Here is a 16,069-nt window from a genome sequence, read left to right as displayed (position 1 = left end):
CATGGGAGGACATCGGGTCATTTAGCACTAATAGTGCATGTGGCTTCTGTTTTTGAGTGCCACACAAGCGTAGGTAGACATATATTCATGTGGCTCAAATTGTCATGTGTACCCCTCATGATGAAGTATGTTGACAAGCTTTTCATGGTGCCAGAGGCCACAGAAGGCTTTGAGGAGACTCCAGCTCTGTCCTGGCCTAGATACATTTCTTTCTGGCCCCCTCATCTTCCTCTTTTCCTAGACTACTGAAGTGCCTGGACAAGTCACAGGGCAGAAGATGTTTAAAGAGAAGACAGCGTTACTAGAGTTGTTAGGATCAGAGCCTGGGCCCTGGCAGCCTGAACAAACCAAGCTCAGCTGTGCATTCTTTCTTTCTTTTCTTCTCTCTCTCTCTCTTTTTGTTTTGTTTTGTTTTGTTTTGTTTTTCTGAGACAGGGTTTCTTATGTAGCCCTGGCTGTCCTAAACTCACTTTGTAGACCAGGCTAACCTCAAACTCACAAAGATCCACCTGCCTCTTCCCACCTGAGTGCTGGCATTAAAGGTGAGTGCCACTTCATACAGCTAGCCACACATTCTCAATAGACCAATTAGACAGAATATTAGTGAAAAGCAGAAAGAGGAGATTTATTCAATGTGGTCATGTTGGGTAAAAGAGCAAAGAGATACAGTCATCCTCCTGAATCCATGTTAATGGTTCTGAGATGAGGTTTGGGTTTAAATAGAGGTCAAGAGGCATGTTTAGGAAACAGTCCTGGTCAAGGTGTGACTCATACTCCAGTGACCCAGCATTGTCTCCACTGAAGTCTCCCTTGGGAGATGGTCTGACAAGTCTCTTTCCAGGACACAAGATCACCCTCTGGCTGGTTCCAGGATTTCAGGCATTTTTTTCCCTTCCAGCATGAGATGCTTGAAGAAATCCCAATTCCATTGTTTAAACTGTACAACAGCAGAAGAGTTAAATACAAGTGTTTCTTATACCTCTCAGGATGGTAATAATGAGATAATTCCTAATGAGGCAGATCAGGGCTGGAACCATTAACAGGAAAATACATGATTCTCTGGACAACTTTTAGCAGATAAGACATCCTGTGTTAACAGGGAATACTTATTTGGATAACATGGAAAAGGCAGTCAGGAAGCCAGAAACCACAGATATTGGTACTCAACTTACTCTCTCATTCCAAGGACTCCAGCTCACACAATAGAGATGTACATATTTGGGGAAAGTCTTTTGACCTCATTTAATCCAATACAGAGACTCCCACATAGATAGGCCCACAGGTTTGTTTACTAGGGAATTCTCGATCTTATCTAGACTACAGTGGGCCTGGACCAGATTGCAGGGCATTTACAGGTTCCTCGGAGGCCTTGTTTCTCATCAGGAGACCTACGGCAAGATGTTAGTTTGGTTCTTCAAGACAGGGTTTCTTTTTGTAGCCTTGGCTGTCCTGGAATTTGCTCTGAAGAGCAGGCTGGCCTCAGACTCAGAGATCTCCCTGCCTCGGCCTCCAGAGTGCTAGGATTAAAGGTGTGCACCACCACCACCGCCGCCGCCGCCCCACCCCACCACCACCGCCACCGCCACCGCCACCGCCACCACCACCACCTCCACCGCCGCCGCCGCCGCCGCCACCGCCGCCACCGCCACCACCACCGCCACCACCACCACCGCCATGCATCTATAACAAGATTTTAAACTAGAGAATGATAGAAGCAAACTTACAAGTTAAAATGTTTCCTGTAAAGAATGGATCAGAGGTCAGTATCAGAGAAAGGGTAAATTAAAAAGTTTGGACAGAATTCCAGGTTAAAAGTAGATGACAGCTTGGTCTAGTACGATGGGACGAGAGCCAAAAGACAAGAGTAACATGGAGTTAGGTCTGAAGTGAGTGGCTGCCGTGTTTCAGGGGCTAGTGAGGAGCATTTGGGAGTCAGAGTTGGCTCTTGGGTTTCTTGTATGCATACCATACTGGTGGGCTTGCCAGAGATCTGGGGGGACTTGAGGAAGGTCTGGCTAAGGGAAGATTAGCCTCATGTTGGTCTGTGACCTTTGAAATTTAATCTGGCCTTAGAGCTTCCGGTGGTGGGGGGTGGAGGTATCATAAAGGCCCTTAAATTTCAATCTGCAGACCTGGACATTGTTTGACATTGTGAGCTTGCCTGAACGAAGAGTATGGGGTGGAATGGGTGGGGCGTACGTTTAATTCCTGAAGTGTCACCTTGTTAGCCAAGGAAAGGGAGTGGTCTGGAAGTGATGGCAGATAAAGGAAGTTGTGAGCCAAGCCCTGGGTAAGAGGGAGTGGAGTCCCGGCTCTCAGGGCTGGGGCAGGGTAATGGCTTGGTGTTGGTCAAGGAGTACAAAGCTTAAAGTACAGAGACTGGAAGGTCATAAATGGACCTATAGTTCACAGTGTTACATTGTGGATCTAAGGCTTGCATGGGTATATGACACCAGCAGTGTCATATTATGCATGAGGAAACTGTAGGCAGGGTTGAACATGCCAGTATCTGTAATAGCTGAGTTAGCAAGAAGAAATTCATCTATATTTAGGCTGCATAGATACTAAGTTAAAAAAAAATAAAGCATTGCAGTTCCCACCAGTGTGTACACTTGGCATGACTAAGCCCAGATCTCCTGGGGCTGCTGTTCCTGTGACATGAGACATGAGATCCTTCATCTATGGAGAGTGCAGACTTGGCGAATTTTTCTGTTTACTGCTCCTGGCCAGGAAGAAGAATCAATGGGAACCTTCTCTGCCCAGGTGAGCTGATGCATGAGTGATAGTCAGAATACACCCCATGGGACCTCCACTTTGAAAATCTTTCTGTTATGGACCCCGTTATATGATATGTCTGCAAGTAATAACTGCATCAACTGGAATTCTCCTCAAATATAATTAACATTATTACCATACAGCTAAAAAAAAGTATACATGAAAAATATTTCCTTTCCAGAATGTTAGGATAACCTACAAAATGCCTTCACATATCCCCTTCACGGTGCAGGGTAATAAGCAGCTATCGTCAGCCCCAGAAATCAACCATTCTTTGAATCCACTGAAGTGGAATGAACTTTTCAGTAGCATATGCAAAGCTAAGAACATCAGCAATCACAGTTATTGAATGAAATAGAACTTATTTTGAGAATTTTCTTAAAATTTTTGTCTTCCTTACAAAGCTATAAGGAAAATAGCAGTTTTTATCAGAGAAGTGAAAGTTTGGGTGGAAATGGAGCTCGGCTGACAAAGTGCTTACCTAGCCCTGAGATCAGTCCCCAGCACCTCAGGAATACAGGTGCTGGTAACCCCAGCCGTTCCCAGCAAGTACAGGCAGGAGGATCAGAAATTCAAGGTCTATCATGGCTGTATATCAAGTTCAAGGCCAGATCACTAACTTTTCCTCCAAGACAACTAAAATTCAAATGCTCATTGCTTGAATAAAGGTGAAGTAACTCAGAAATGAGTTTTTCTTGGACCTGAGTTAAATGGAACAAGGGTTGCATCCAAATGTTTTCATTCCCTATCATTTAGCAATTTTCCATTCGTGCAGCAATAGGTTTGTATTTTAAACCTCAAATCATCAATTCCCATTTGTCTTAATGCAAATGTCCTGAAGTTAAATTGGAGGCCTATTGTTAAAACTCATACCAGTATGGAATTACTTTCCTTGGCCAGTAAAACAATTCTGTAATAAAATTTTCGTTGGTTTGCTGAAACCTGAAGGCCAAGTCCTTTCCTGCTCTTTTGACATCCCTCTTTTTCCAGTAAGGAGCTTGCATCCATGTGTGTGTGCATCCTTATCAATCACAGTCCTGTAAGAAGCTTTGCTTTTGTTCAAGGGAGGAGGCAGAAGTCAATATCCTTGTAGTCTGGACCACATGAAATAGGATGATGGCCTTATGTAGCCCAGGCTAGCTGGCTTGCCATCCCCAGGGATCCACCGGCCTCCAACTTCTGTCTCCTTATTGCTGAAATCACTAGCGTGTGTCATCATACCCAACGTCCTTTTTTTTTTTTTTCAAGACAGGGTTTCTCTGTATAGCCTTGACTGTCCTGGACTTGCTTTGTAGACCAGGCTGGCCTGTAACTCACAGTGAGCAATCTGCCTGCCTCTGCCTCCCGAGTGCCGGGATGGTAGGCATGCACCACCACACCTGGCTACCTGACTTTGTAAGTAGGTTCCAGGGATCAGAACTTAGGTTCTCACGTTCTTGACAGCAGTGCTTTACTCACTGAGCCATTGCCACAGCTCCTTGCTGTCGTGTAGTTTTAGGCCTCTGTGGGGCTGGGAAAGTGGGGTGGCCAACAGGTAGGTTGTAAAAGCAGACAGACAGCTCATCGAGTCCTGGCAAAGAAGGCACATAGTAGAAACTATGTTACTGGAATGGAGGTTGAAACCATGTATCTTATAAGCAAAGCTCAGAAAAGCCACGATTCTGCTCTTCTTCGCTAAGACATGCAGATGCCTCTTCTCTTCTCCTATCAAATTTGCATGCTTTCCCCACCATTAGACTTTTCTTCCTTCTTCACTGAGGCTACTTCTAACTGGCTGGATGAGGTATCAGCAACCCCAGACGAGGCCCTCACTGTGCCTTTTTCATCTCCACCTTTCTTCTTCAGAGTGACTGGCTTGCCCAAAGCTTTCTCAACCTGGGGCTGACATCACGGCTTGTTTGCAGATCCCTTGTTTGGAAACCTAGATCACTATGAGACTCTAAGATGGTGAGATGGTTTTAGGCTGCACCTGCCTGTGTGTTGTATGGTTGGTGTTCAGTTTGCTGTTATGTAACATGAAAAATAGTAGCAGTTATTCATTTAATATTGAAGACTGACATGGTACTTGCATTCTGAATAAAGCTCAAACAATAATGATAGGCTGCTATTTGTGGCCATTTACTTTTCAGACACTGTATTAAGTACTTTTATGCATATTCCCTTTTAAGTCCTCATAAAAACTTTTATTGCATTTATTTGTTTGCATGCAAAGTGTGCATGGCATAAGAACATATATGCAGACCTGGCAGAAGTCAGTTCTTCTACCATGTGGTTTCCAGGGACTGGCCTTGGGTTGTCTGGAGCCTGATTTTATTAGTACAGCCACTGAGTGATTGACAGTCACTTAAGCTCAGTTTCTTCATCTGCAGAAGAAGAGGTAGGGAAGGTACTGGAGCACACAGGGGCTCTGGCAAGGAGGAAGTGTGTCTACTGTGAACACTGTTATTGTTATTTAGCTTATATGATAGTGGGATAATGGAAGCAGGAAAAAAAAAGTAGGTAGTATTTTAACCATCCTGGCCTGAAATCATAGGGCATATGTAATAGCTGAGGGAATAGTAGTTTACTAATAAATATTTGATGGAAGTGTCAAAGGAATCTGAAAATTAAGTAAAGTGAGAGAGCTAGGTCCCTGTGAGTGATGGTAATAGCAGAAATATTTGGCATTGTGGTGTTTAAATAAAGGGATAAAAGATGGAAATAGGAGGAGGTGGAGGAGGAAAGAGATAGAAGGAGGAAAAGAGAAGAAGGCAGGGAGATATGGAAAGGAAGAGGTAGGAAAGAGGGGAGGGGAGGGGAGGGGAGGGGAGGGGAGGCAGCAGAGAAAGGAAGCAGAAAGCTGTGTGTAACATACGCGTAATTCAGAGAGAAGTATATGAAATGCTCGAGCTGTTTATCCACCCCGTACTCCCCCCCCCCTCCCCAGCTCTGAGCTGTTGAGGTGGCTCAGCAAGTCAGGCTGTTTGCTTCGGAGCCTGATAAAACCTGAACTGGGTCCTGGAGACTCCACAAGCTGTTCTCTGACCTTCACATGTGCGTCATGGCAACATGCATGGGCTAGTGTGTATGTACACACACACGGGGGGGGGGGGAGAGAGAGAGGAGAGAGGAAGGAGAGGAGAGAGGAGAGAGAGAGAGGAGAGAGAGAGAGGGAGAGAGAGAGAGAGAGGAGAGAGAGAGAGAGAGAGAGAGAGAGAGAGAGAGAGAGAGAGAGAGAGAGAGAGAGAGAGAGAGAGAAGGAGAGAGAGAGAGAGGCACATAGGTAACACACACCAAGCAAACAAACAAACAGTATAGCACAGTTGAGTTCAGTTCCTAAAGCCCCAAGAGCTCCCTGGCAACCCTGGGACGCTGCAGGCAACCCGGTGATTGGAGTAACTTATTGGAAGGGGAGTCAGTTTTGGACCCAAAGTTGGTATTTTACAAGCTGAACTCGAGGAAGACCTGTGAATAGTCTCCATAGACTTTGCAGGTGTAAGCAGCCCGTGGACAGTTTTGTGGGGATTTTATCCCTACAGATTCAGAGACGTCCCTGTGTCTGATGGCCAGCCAGCATGTTTCCTCGTGGCATAAACATTAATGTAGACATGTTCTAGCGGGACCTCCGAAGTGGAGGAGGAGGAAGGAATAGACAGAAGCTGTGCATTTGTCAGAAGGAACCACACAGAAATGGAAACCAGGCCAGTGGTGGAAGACGCACACAGGTGGATGTAGTCCCAGACCCCAAGGCTCCGGGGACTCAGACTTTGTACTCCATACCAGAGGCTTCAGTATGCCAGCCCAGGCACTTGCTGTGCCATCTTGCTGTAACTTGGTCCTGGAGACAAACAACCCTCCCCTAAATTTCTAGGTTTAGGAACAAATGGAGCAGGTGCGGTTTGCGCTCATTGAGCCCCTGTTTCACAGAGCACTTCCGGTCTATTTAGTTCTATTGCTTGTTCGCTAGAGGCGTTTCTGTGGAGTGTAGAAAGCACAGGAGGCCAGGCCACAGGAGGCAAGCACAGCCCTCATGGCTGCGTACCTCTCCTCATCAGTGACAAGGTGAGGAGTCTTAGAGACGTAAGAGAGGCCTTTTGAGTCCTTGAACTCCAATGAGCTCTCAGTCTTCCAACAGCAGGAAGGATGCTCATTATCAGGGAAATAGGCCAGAAATGCACAGGATGGCTATTGGCAGACGCCCTAAGAAAAGCAGACAGACAGGAATGGACATGCCACCCCACAGCTGAGTTTGCAGAGCTGAAGCGATTCTCACTTTAAGACTCATCCTTGTTAAAACAGGAGTTACTTAAGGCTTTCAACTTGATATAAGAATTAGTGACTATGGCCATCTATGGTGGCTCACACCAGTAATCCCAGCACTTGGGAGGCAGAGGCAGGCGGATCTCTGTGAGTTCCAGGCCAGCCTGGTCTACACAGTGAGTCTAGGACAGCCAAGGCTACACAGAGAATCCCTGTCACAAAAAATAAAACCAAACCAAAACAAAAACAAAAACAAACAAATAAAAAACAACAACAAAAAACCCAACCAACCAAACAAAAAAACCTTATGACTACATTTCCTAATTCATTTAAGCAGGAAAACACCAGAGTAACTATTAAACAAATTCATAGAAAGGTCAGTGGATTTTCCTTGCAAAATTAGAATATTTAAATATCTCCCCTCTACAAGCTCATTTTGGGGATTATTTTGTACAAGTATCAATGAGATACTCTCTTAAAAAAAAAAAAAAAAAAGAATATTCACCTTTCCTGTCAGTATAATTGTGGTTTCAAGTTTCAGTGGAAGGTTCTAAAACAAGTCATCATGGATCTGCCTAGCTATGTATGAGAGAGTGTTTGGAAGTGTTGGCACACGGTGTTAGTGTGTTAGTAGTTTAGATCTAAAGTATTCTGAATGTGTAAGCAAGGCAAGGGAGGAGGGGGGAAGGGAGGGGAGAGTGGGAGAGCAAGAGAAGAGCAGAGGTGGGAGGGGAAGAGAGAAAGGGGCTGGCAAATTATGGCCATCTCACTCTCAGAACAGTCTTGCCAGGTTTTAGAAGCTACACAGGGTCATACCTGCTTAGTCCTTAGAAGGAAAGGAGAGAGGGAGAGAGAGAGAAAGCTTGCTTATGTAAGGCAGCAGAACTCAGCACAGAACAACCCGCTGGAAGTCAGAAGACAGAGCCTCAACCTAAAGTATACACTGCAGCACTAAGTGCATGCTATGGGATCAGTTCACCTGAGTGTCTGACTCAGTCTGTGGAGTCCCTGGATGTGTCTGTGGGGAGAGCATGCTGGGGTTGTCCCACATCCTTGGAGGCATTCCAAAAACTGAGAGTCTGTTGGGAGCTGATGCCTCTGATCTGATGCTGGCTCCCAGATCCCAGCAGATAGACTGGGAGTTTCCTTGTGCCTAAGCTCCTTGGTCAGAGAGCTGGGGTTCAACCCTGTCACTCCTGGTCCTGAGTCTTTGGAAGACTATTCAGCTGTTCTGGGCATTTATTAGTCTTAATCTTGCTTTGCATATGGAACAGTGGGTGAACACATACACTGTCAGGGTCCTAGTTGTTGCATTGATTGTGTGATGGTTTCATCAGTGCTCTGACATTCTATCTGTCCATGCGGATACTGGAGAATAGTGTGCCAATGCAGAAGAACATTCCAGATACTGAGTATATAAACTATATTCAGTGGTCTCTAATCTTTCTGCTGTAAGACATGTCTGAAATTTTATCCTCAAGTTGGTTGTAGCTTTCCATAGGCGCACTGCAATGACATAATACCACAACGTCAAACCAAACACCATGTGACCTTGCCGCCGTGACAGAGACTGAAAGGATACATGGAAGAATAGAACAATTTGATCTCCACTATAGGTCCTTTCCAAAATATGCACAGGGGATTCATGGTGTGCAGACTAGACAAAGAAGCTGGGGCCTCAATACAAGCAATGCAATGCTGGGTAGGGTTGAGTTGGGCGGTGGGGCAAGCTTGCAGTTCACTGGGGCAGGATGTGCATATCAGCTCTACAGATGACAATGTGTGATTTTCCTGCGCGTCTTGTATAACATTTGGGTCAACTTAAACTTTGTTGTGTGGGATAGCAGGAACATTAAATAAGGTGATTTCTGTAGTGTTCAGCAGCTAGCTTGCCGTGTAGCTGACCCTCAGGATGCTATATTTACCATTTATTTTTCCACCTTAGAACAGAGGAAATATCAAAGCATTTGATGGGGGAATTCAGGGAAGTTACCATCTCACCTGTCTATTATGAGACAATTCTGGACAAATAAGAAGTCTTATACGAAAGCTGGTTGTAGTTTCCCATAGTAACACCATCGTGACCTAATATCACAGATAATGAACCAAGTACCATGTGCCTTACCTGCCATTTTAAAGCTTATGTTCCTTATTGGGAATTTCATAAATACACATGCAATGAAACATGATTATTTGTTTTGTTTTTGATATAGTATAGTAAAGGATTTTCATGAGTGGAAAAAGATAAGATATACTGAAGAGGACATGACATAGGGATGGTAGTGAAAAAGGTGACAGAGAAATAAAAGGGCTGGGAAGACATGTGATGACAGATGGGGCAGTGATAGAGATGGCGGCAGAGCAGGACATCACGGCACAAATGGAGATGGCGGCAGAGACAGAGATGGTGGCAGAGCAGGACATCATGGCACAAATGACAGAGATGGTGGCAGAGACAGAGATGGCGGCAGAGCAGGACAAGATGGCAGAGATAGAGACCAAGACAGAGATGGCGGCAGATGAAGGAGGCAATGGCAGAGACAGAGATGGTGGCAGAGGAGATGACTACATGTAACATGATAGAGGCAGAGATGATAGACAGTAATAAAGGTGACAGAGAAAGATGAAGACATTGGGGAAATTATAAGAGATGAATAATACCAGATATAGAAGTGATGCAGAACAGAGAAATCATCAGAGATGGCGATCACAGAGATGGAGATGATGATGAGATGAGATAGACTGAGAAGCTCTCACAGACAGTAAGAACCACCCAGAGTGGTGGTGTGTTTCCTTGAGGGCACAGCAAGTGTGTCGGAATCAAAGTATCTCTCTCTATCTGGAATAAGAGGTGGAGACATCAGGGAGTTTGGGTCAGAGTACAGAGAGACTTGTGAAGTATAGTTTTTTTCTAAGGAAACCTCTACACTTTTTCAGGAAAGGAAACTCAACCACTGCCCCATGTTTATCAAAATGCTAAGATACAGTGGCAAATAAAAGTAGACAAGTCTACGTTGACTACACAACAGGACGTAAGTTAAAGTCTTCCGAGCAGGCAAACAGCAGTGACAAATAGAAACAAGCCAGTGGTGATGTTAATAAAGACGCAGTGAGCATTCGCTCCCCACAGAACTGACAATTCACACAGGCGTGAGAATAGCCTGGAACATTTCAGTGCCTGGCTTCATTATCATTCTTTTGGTTTTAGACAGATGGAGTACTGGACGACTTGCTTCAAAAGTACCCACCACAGCGGGCAAATGCTGGCTCTTGGGACATGCCCTGTTGTTCCAAGTAAATTCTGAACTCTATCCAAAGTCTCAATGACCAGACACTAGCATCAACACATCTGAAAGGCTTCCACTATCCCACATTCTCACCAATATTGGTCCTTGTTTGTCTTTCCATCTATAGAAATCTTCCTGTATGTGAAGTGTTCTCTTGTGATTTTGATTTGCGTACTAACCAATGACACTGAACATCTTCTCACGTGTGATTGGCCACCTATAGTTAGGCAGTAGAGACATGTCTGCTCATATCATCTGTCCATGTTACAATTTCTGTTCGTCTTTTGATGATTCAATAGTACATTTGTGGTATACACACATGTGTGTTTTACACAGCAGGTATGGTTGCCTTTTGTTATATGTGTCTTGTATTGTTTTATTTTATTTTTTGTTTGTTTTTGAGACAGGGTTTCTATGTGTAACCTTCACTGTCATGGTCTCACTTTGTAGACCAGGCTGGCCTTACAGAGATCTGCTTGCCTCTGCCTCCCCAAGTGCTGGGATTACAGGCCTGTGCCACCATGCCAGGCTCTGTTTTGCTTTCTTTGTGGTGTTATACCAGGTGAAAATATTTGATGTCTTTTGATGCAGTTTTTGTTGCACAATAGTTGTGGGTTGTTTGTTTGTTTTTTGGTATCATATCTAAGACACTATTTCCTGATCAAAAATCATGAACATTTATCCTGCTTGTTTCTTTAGTAGGTTTACCTCTTACATTTAGGCCTGTATATTTGAGTCAATTTTTCATATAGTGTAGGTTGTAGCCCCAGTTAACTTTTTTCCTCCTTCAATGTATTTATTCACTTTACATCTCCTCCCAGCTCTCCCACTCATACACCTCTCCCCTCATTATCCCCTCTCTTTCTTCTCAGAGAAGGGGGAGGTCCCTATGGGTACCAACCAAGCCTGGCACGTTAAGTCACTGCAGGGCTAGGCACATCTATCTTCTTCCATTGAGGCCAGACAAGGCAGCCCAGTTAGGGGAACTGGATCCAAAGGCAGGCAGCAGAGTCAGATGGTCCCTGCCCCAGTTGCTAGGGGGACCCACATGAAGATCAAGCTGCACATGCATGTGCAGTGGGCCCGGGACCAATCCATGCATGTTCTCTGATTGGTGGTTCAGTCTCTTTGAGCCCCCATGGACCCAGCTTAGTTGACTCTGTAGATCCTCTTCTGGTGTCCTTGACCCCTCCAGCTCCCTCTATCCTTCCTCCTGCTCATCCACAGAACTCCTCAAGCTCAGCCTATTGTTTGGCTGTGGGTCTCTGCACCTGTTTCCATCAGCTGCTAGACGAAGCCTTTCAGAAGACAGTTATGCTAGGCTCCTTTCTGCAAGGATAGCAGAGTAGCATCGACAGTGTCAGGGGTTGGCTCTCTTCCATGGGGTGGGTCTCAAGTTGGACCAGTCATTAGTTTGCTATTTCTTCAATCTCTGCTCCATCTTTCCCCCTATACTTCTTATAGGCGAGACAAATTTTAGATTGAAGGTTTTATGGGTGGGTTGGTGTCCTTCTTCCTCCATGGGGAGTCCCACTTGGGTACAAGAGGTGGCCACTTCAGGTTCTTTAGCTCCACTGCTAGGAGTCTCAGATAGGGTCATCCCCATAGATTCCTGGGAGCCTCCTCTGTCCCATAGATTGTCCCTCACAAATGTCCGGTCTCCCCTTAGCCCCCTCCCCTGTTCTCCACACATCTGATCCCCACTCTTGTTACCCTCCTGTGCCCTCTCCCACCAAATTCCCACTCTCCATCTACTGCAGATATCTATTTTATTTCCTGTTCTGAGTAAGAGTCAAGCATCCTCCCTTGGGCCTTTGTTGGCATCTTTGGGTCTGTGGATTGTAGCATGGTTTTCCTGTACTTTATGGCTAATATTCACTTATAAGTGAGCACATACCATGCATGTCTTTCTGGGTCTTGGTTATCTCACTCAGGATGATCTTTTCTAGTCCCATCCATTTGACAGCAAATCATAGGATTTCCTTGTTTTTAATAGCTGAGTAGTATTCCATTGTGTAAATGTAGCACAGTTTCTTTATCTATTATTAGATTGAGGGATATCTACATTGTTTCCAGTTTCTGGCTACAATGAGGAAAGTTGAGCAAGTGTCCTAGTGGTGTGGTGGAGCATCTTTTGGTTATATGCCCAGGAGTGGTATAGCTGGGTCTTGAGGTAGTACTATTTCCAATTTTCTGAGAAAGTGCCAGATTGATTTCCACAGTGGCTGTACACGTTTGCACTCACGCCGGCAATGGAGAAGTGTTCCCCTTTCTCCACATCCTTACCGGCATGTGCTGCCACTTGAGTTTTTGATCTTAGCTATTTTGATAAGTTTAAAAGAGAATCTCAGAGTCCTTTTGATTTGCATTTCCCTGATGACTAATGACATTGAACATTTCTTTAAGTGATTCTCTCCATTTGAGATTCTTCTGTTGAGAATTCTTTGTTTAGCTCTGTACACCATTTTTAATTGGATTATTTGGTTTGTTGGTATCTAATTTCTTGAGTTCTTTATGTATTTTGGATATTATTCCTTTGTCAGATGTAGAGTTGGTGAAGATCTTTTCCCAGGCTGTAGGTTTCCATTTTGTTCTGTTGACAGCGTCCTTTGCCTTTCAAAAGTTTTTCAGTCTTATGAGGTCCCATTTGTTAATTGTTGATCTTAGGGCCTGAGCTATTTGTGTTCTGTTCAGGAAGTTGTCTCTTGTGCCAATGAGGTCAATGCTCCTCCCCACTTTTTCTTAGATTTAGTGTGCCTGGTTTTACGTTGAGGTCTTTGATCCACTTGGACTTGAGTTTTGTGCAGTGTGATAAATATGGAACTATTCACATTCTTCTGCATGTAGCTATCCAGTTAGACCAGCATCACCATTTGCTAAAGATGCTTTCTCTTTTCCACTGTATGGTTTTGGCTTCCTTGTCAAACTTCAAATGTCCATAGGTATCTGGGTTTATTTTTGGGTCTTCAATGTTTTGTTTTTTGTTTTTTCCCTGTATATATGTGGCAATCCCATATCTGTTATTTATTTATTTTCTCATGGATATTGTACTTCCATTTGATAAGACAAATTTTTAGACTTTTCTTCTCTACCATACCGATGAACTGTTAACTATATAAACTTGTCCAAAATCAACTGGCCATGTATGTGAGCGTTGTTTCTTGCATGCTCCTTTTTGCCTTTGGATCTATCTGCTTTTCTTCTGTTGTCAGAGCAAGGTCTTCATTGCTGTGAATCAAATTAAATTGCACTTGATTCTTATTTAAGATGCCTTTTGGTTGTTTCTTTTTTCCTATTATGTTTCTTTATATTTTCATAAGACTATATTTTCACTTCAGGGCAATGTTTAAACTGATGCAAAATAGTGAGTTTGAACTTTAAGAAGGACTGCACTGATTCTATGGTTCTATTTATAGATTATGGCCACCTTAACAGTGCTAATTGTTTTTGTCAGTGAATATGATCTATTTGCCATCTATTTATTTTTCATAAGATGTTTCATTAAACTTTAAATGTTGTGTTTGTGTGCATGAATATGCCCATGAAACTAAAGTGGATTGTTAGATCCCCTGGAGCTGGAGTTGCAGGCAGCTGTGAGCTGTCTTGATGTGGATGCTGGAAACCAAACCACAGTCCTCAGTGACAGCAGCAAGCTCTCTCAAACACTGACCCATCCATCACTCTAGCCCCTATAAGTAGTTTTGCATATTTTCTCAGTTCCATTTTCTTTTTCTCCAGTTACAATGACAATTTTGACACGATACAAGGATTTTGTCACTGATAATTTCTAGTTTCAAAGTTCAAAAATTTGCTCTACTAGAGTCTTCTTTGACCATGGGTGTGCTCTGTAATATCTTATTTGTAGAAATGGCATGACAATTTGTCAATTGTAGGATATATTAGATTCAGCAGAAAAACAAAGAAGAACTGGTGACAACTAAGCATTCAGCATATATAAGGCACTAAAGTAGAAGTGCTTTTGTTATTAACTATTGTTCATTATTAAATAATGAAGGGGCACGATCAATATTCTACTTAATAGAAAAGTTTTCAGAGAGTTTAATAAACTTTTCCTGGGTCATATGGTTTAGAGCTACGGCTACAGACCTGAACAAGTGGATGGTTGACGGTGTTCCTCAATACTGCCTAAAGGATCTTCCATTCTTGGAAAATCTATTTTTCATTAAAAACCATGAGAATATCCTAACACTGTTTACAAATCTGTATGTAAATACACTTTTATAATGCTGTCAGAGTATAGACATTTAAAAATATTATTTATTTTAACTTTATGTGGATGAAATTTGACTGCATGTATGGGCCTGCCTAGTGCCATAGAGGCTAGAAGAGGCCATCAGATCTCCTAGACCTGGAGTTACAGATAATCCTAAACCAACATGTGGGTGCTGAGAATGGAACTTGGGTCCTCTCCAAAATAGCAGCATGTACTCTTAGTCACTAAGCCATCTCTTAACCCCAAGATTATTTTGCAAATTACTAATTTATACAGTATGTATGGACTTCTGAAAATGGGGTATAAGGAGATTAAACAAATGGTGGACTGAGTGAAATTCTTAAACTGTTCTTCATATATACCTTACAAATATTTTGGTATACTTATAACTATTTCTTTTTTCCTTTAATTAATTTATTCACTTTCCATTCTGATCACAGGGCCCCCTCTTCTTCTCTTAGTTCCCCCTCCCCTCATTCTCCCCTCTTCTTCTTCTCAGAGAATGGGGAGGTCTCCCAAGGGTACCAACCCTCCTTGGCACATTGAGTTTCTGCAGGAGCTTACTCTTCTCGCTAAGGCTGGACAAGGCAGCCCAGTTAGGGGATCAGGATGCAAAGGCAGCCATTAGAGTCAGAGACACCCTCCCACCCTCTGGTTATTGGGGAACCCAAAGGAAGATCTAGCAGCTATTAAAAGCAAGAACATTGTGAAACTTGCAGGCAAATGGATGGAACTAGAAAATATCCTGAGTAAGGTAACTCAATTCCAAATGGACACACATGGTATGTACTCACTTATAAGTGGATATTAGCCATAAAGTGCAGGATAGCCATGCTACAATCCACAGACCCAAAGAAGCCAAGTAACAAGGACAGCACAAGGGAGGATGCTTGAGTCTCACTCAGAAGGGGAATCAAATAGGTGTTGGAGGTGGATGGAGGGAGGGCACTGGGTAGGGGAGGGGAGGAGGAAGAGAGATGGGTGGGGATTAAGAGTAGGAAAAGCTGGGGAGAGAGGACCTGTGAGAGAAGGGAAACTGGAGGTGGGGAGCATCTCTAGGACATGCCAGAAACCTGGGATGCTCCAGGAAGTCTATGGAGGTCACCCTAGCTGAGAGTCCTAGCAGTGGGGGATATAACTATTTCTTTTCTGTGCTAATAAAGATGGTCTTTGTGTTTCTGATTTCAAAATCCAATCTTTCATTGTTGATTTATGAAAAAAAATCAGTTGACTTTTCTAGTGTCCTTGTTACTGAGTTTGTGGTTCTTTTTACATAGACAAGTACACCTAGAAAAAGAGGCAGGCTTATGCACTCCTCCTCATGTTTGTTGGCTGCATTTTCAGAGCTCTGTTGAAGAGCAGTTGCGAGAGGACACCATATTTTCAGTATTAGTGGATGGGCACTCAGTTCTTTCTACGAACTACGATGACACTTACATGTTATTGTTGATATCCTAAATTAAGATGAAGTTACTCCCTGATTTTACTTTTTAATAGTTATTTAAAAATCATAAACCAACACTCGATTTTGCTG

The sequence above is a fragment of the Acomys russatus genome, chromosome 9 (genome assembly GCF_903995435.1).
Source record: "Acomys russatus chromosome 9, mAcoRus1.1, whole genome shotgun sequence".
NCBI classification, from domain to species: Eukaryota; Metazoa; Chordata; class Mammalia; order Rodentia; family Muridae; genus Acomys; species Acomys russatus.
Note: the sequence above shows the minus strand (reverse complement) of the source record.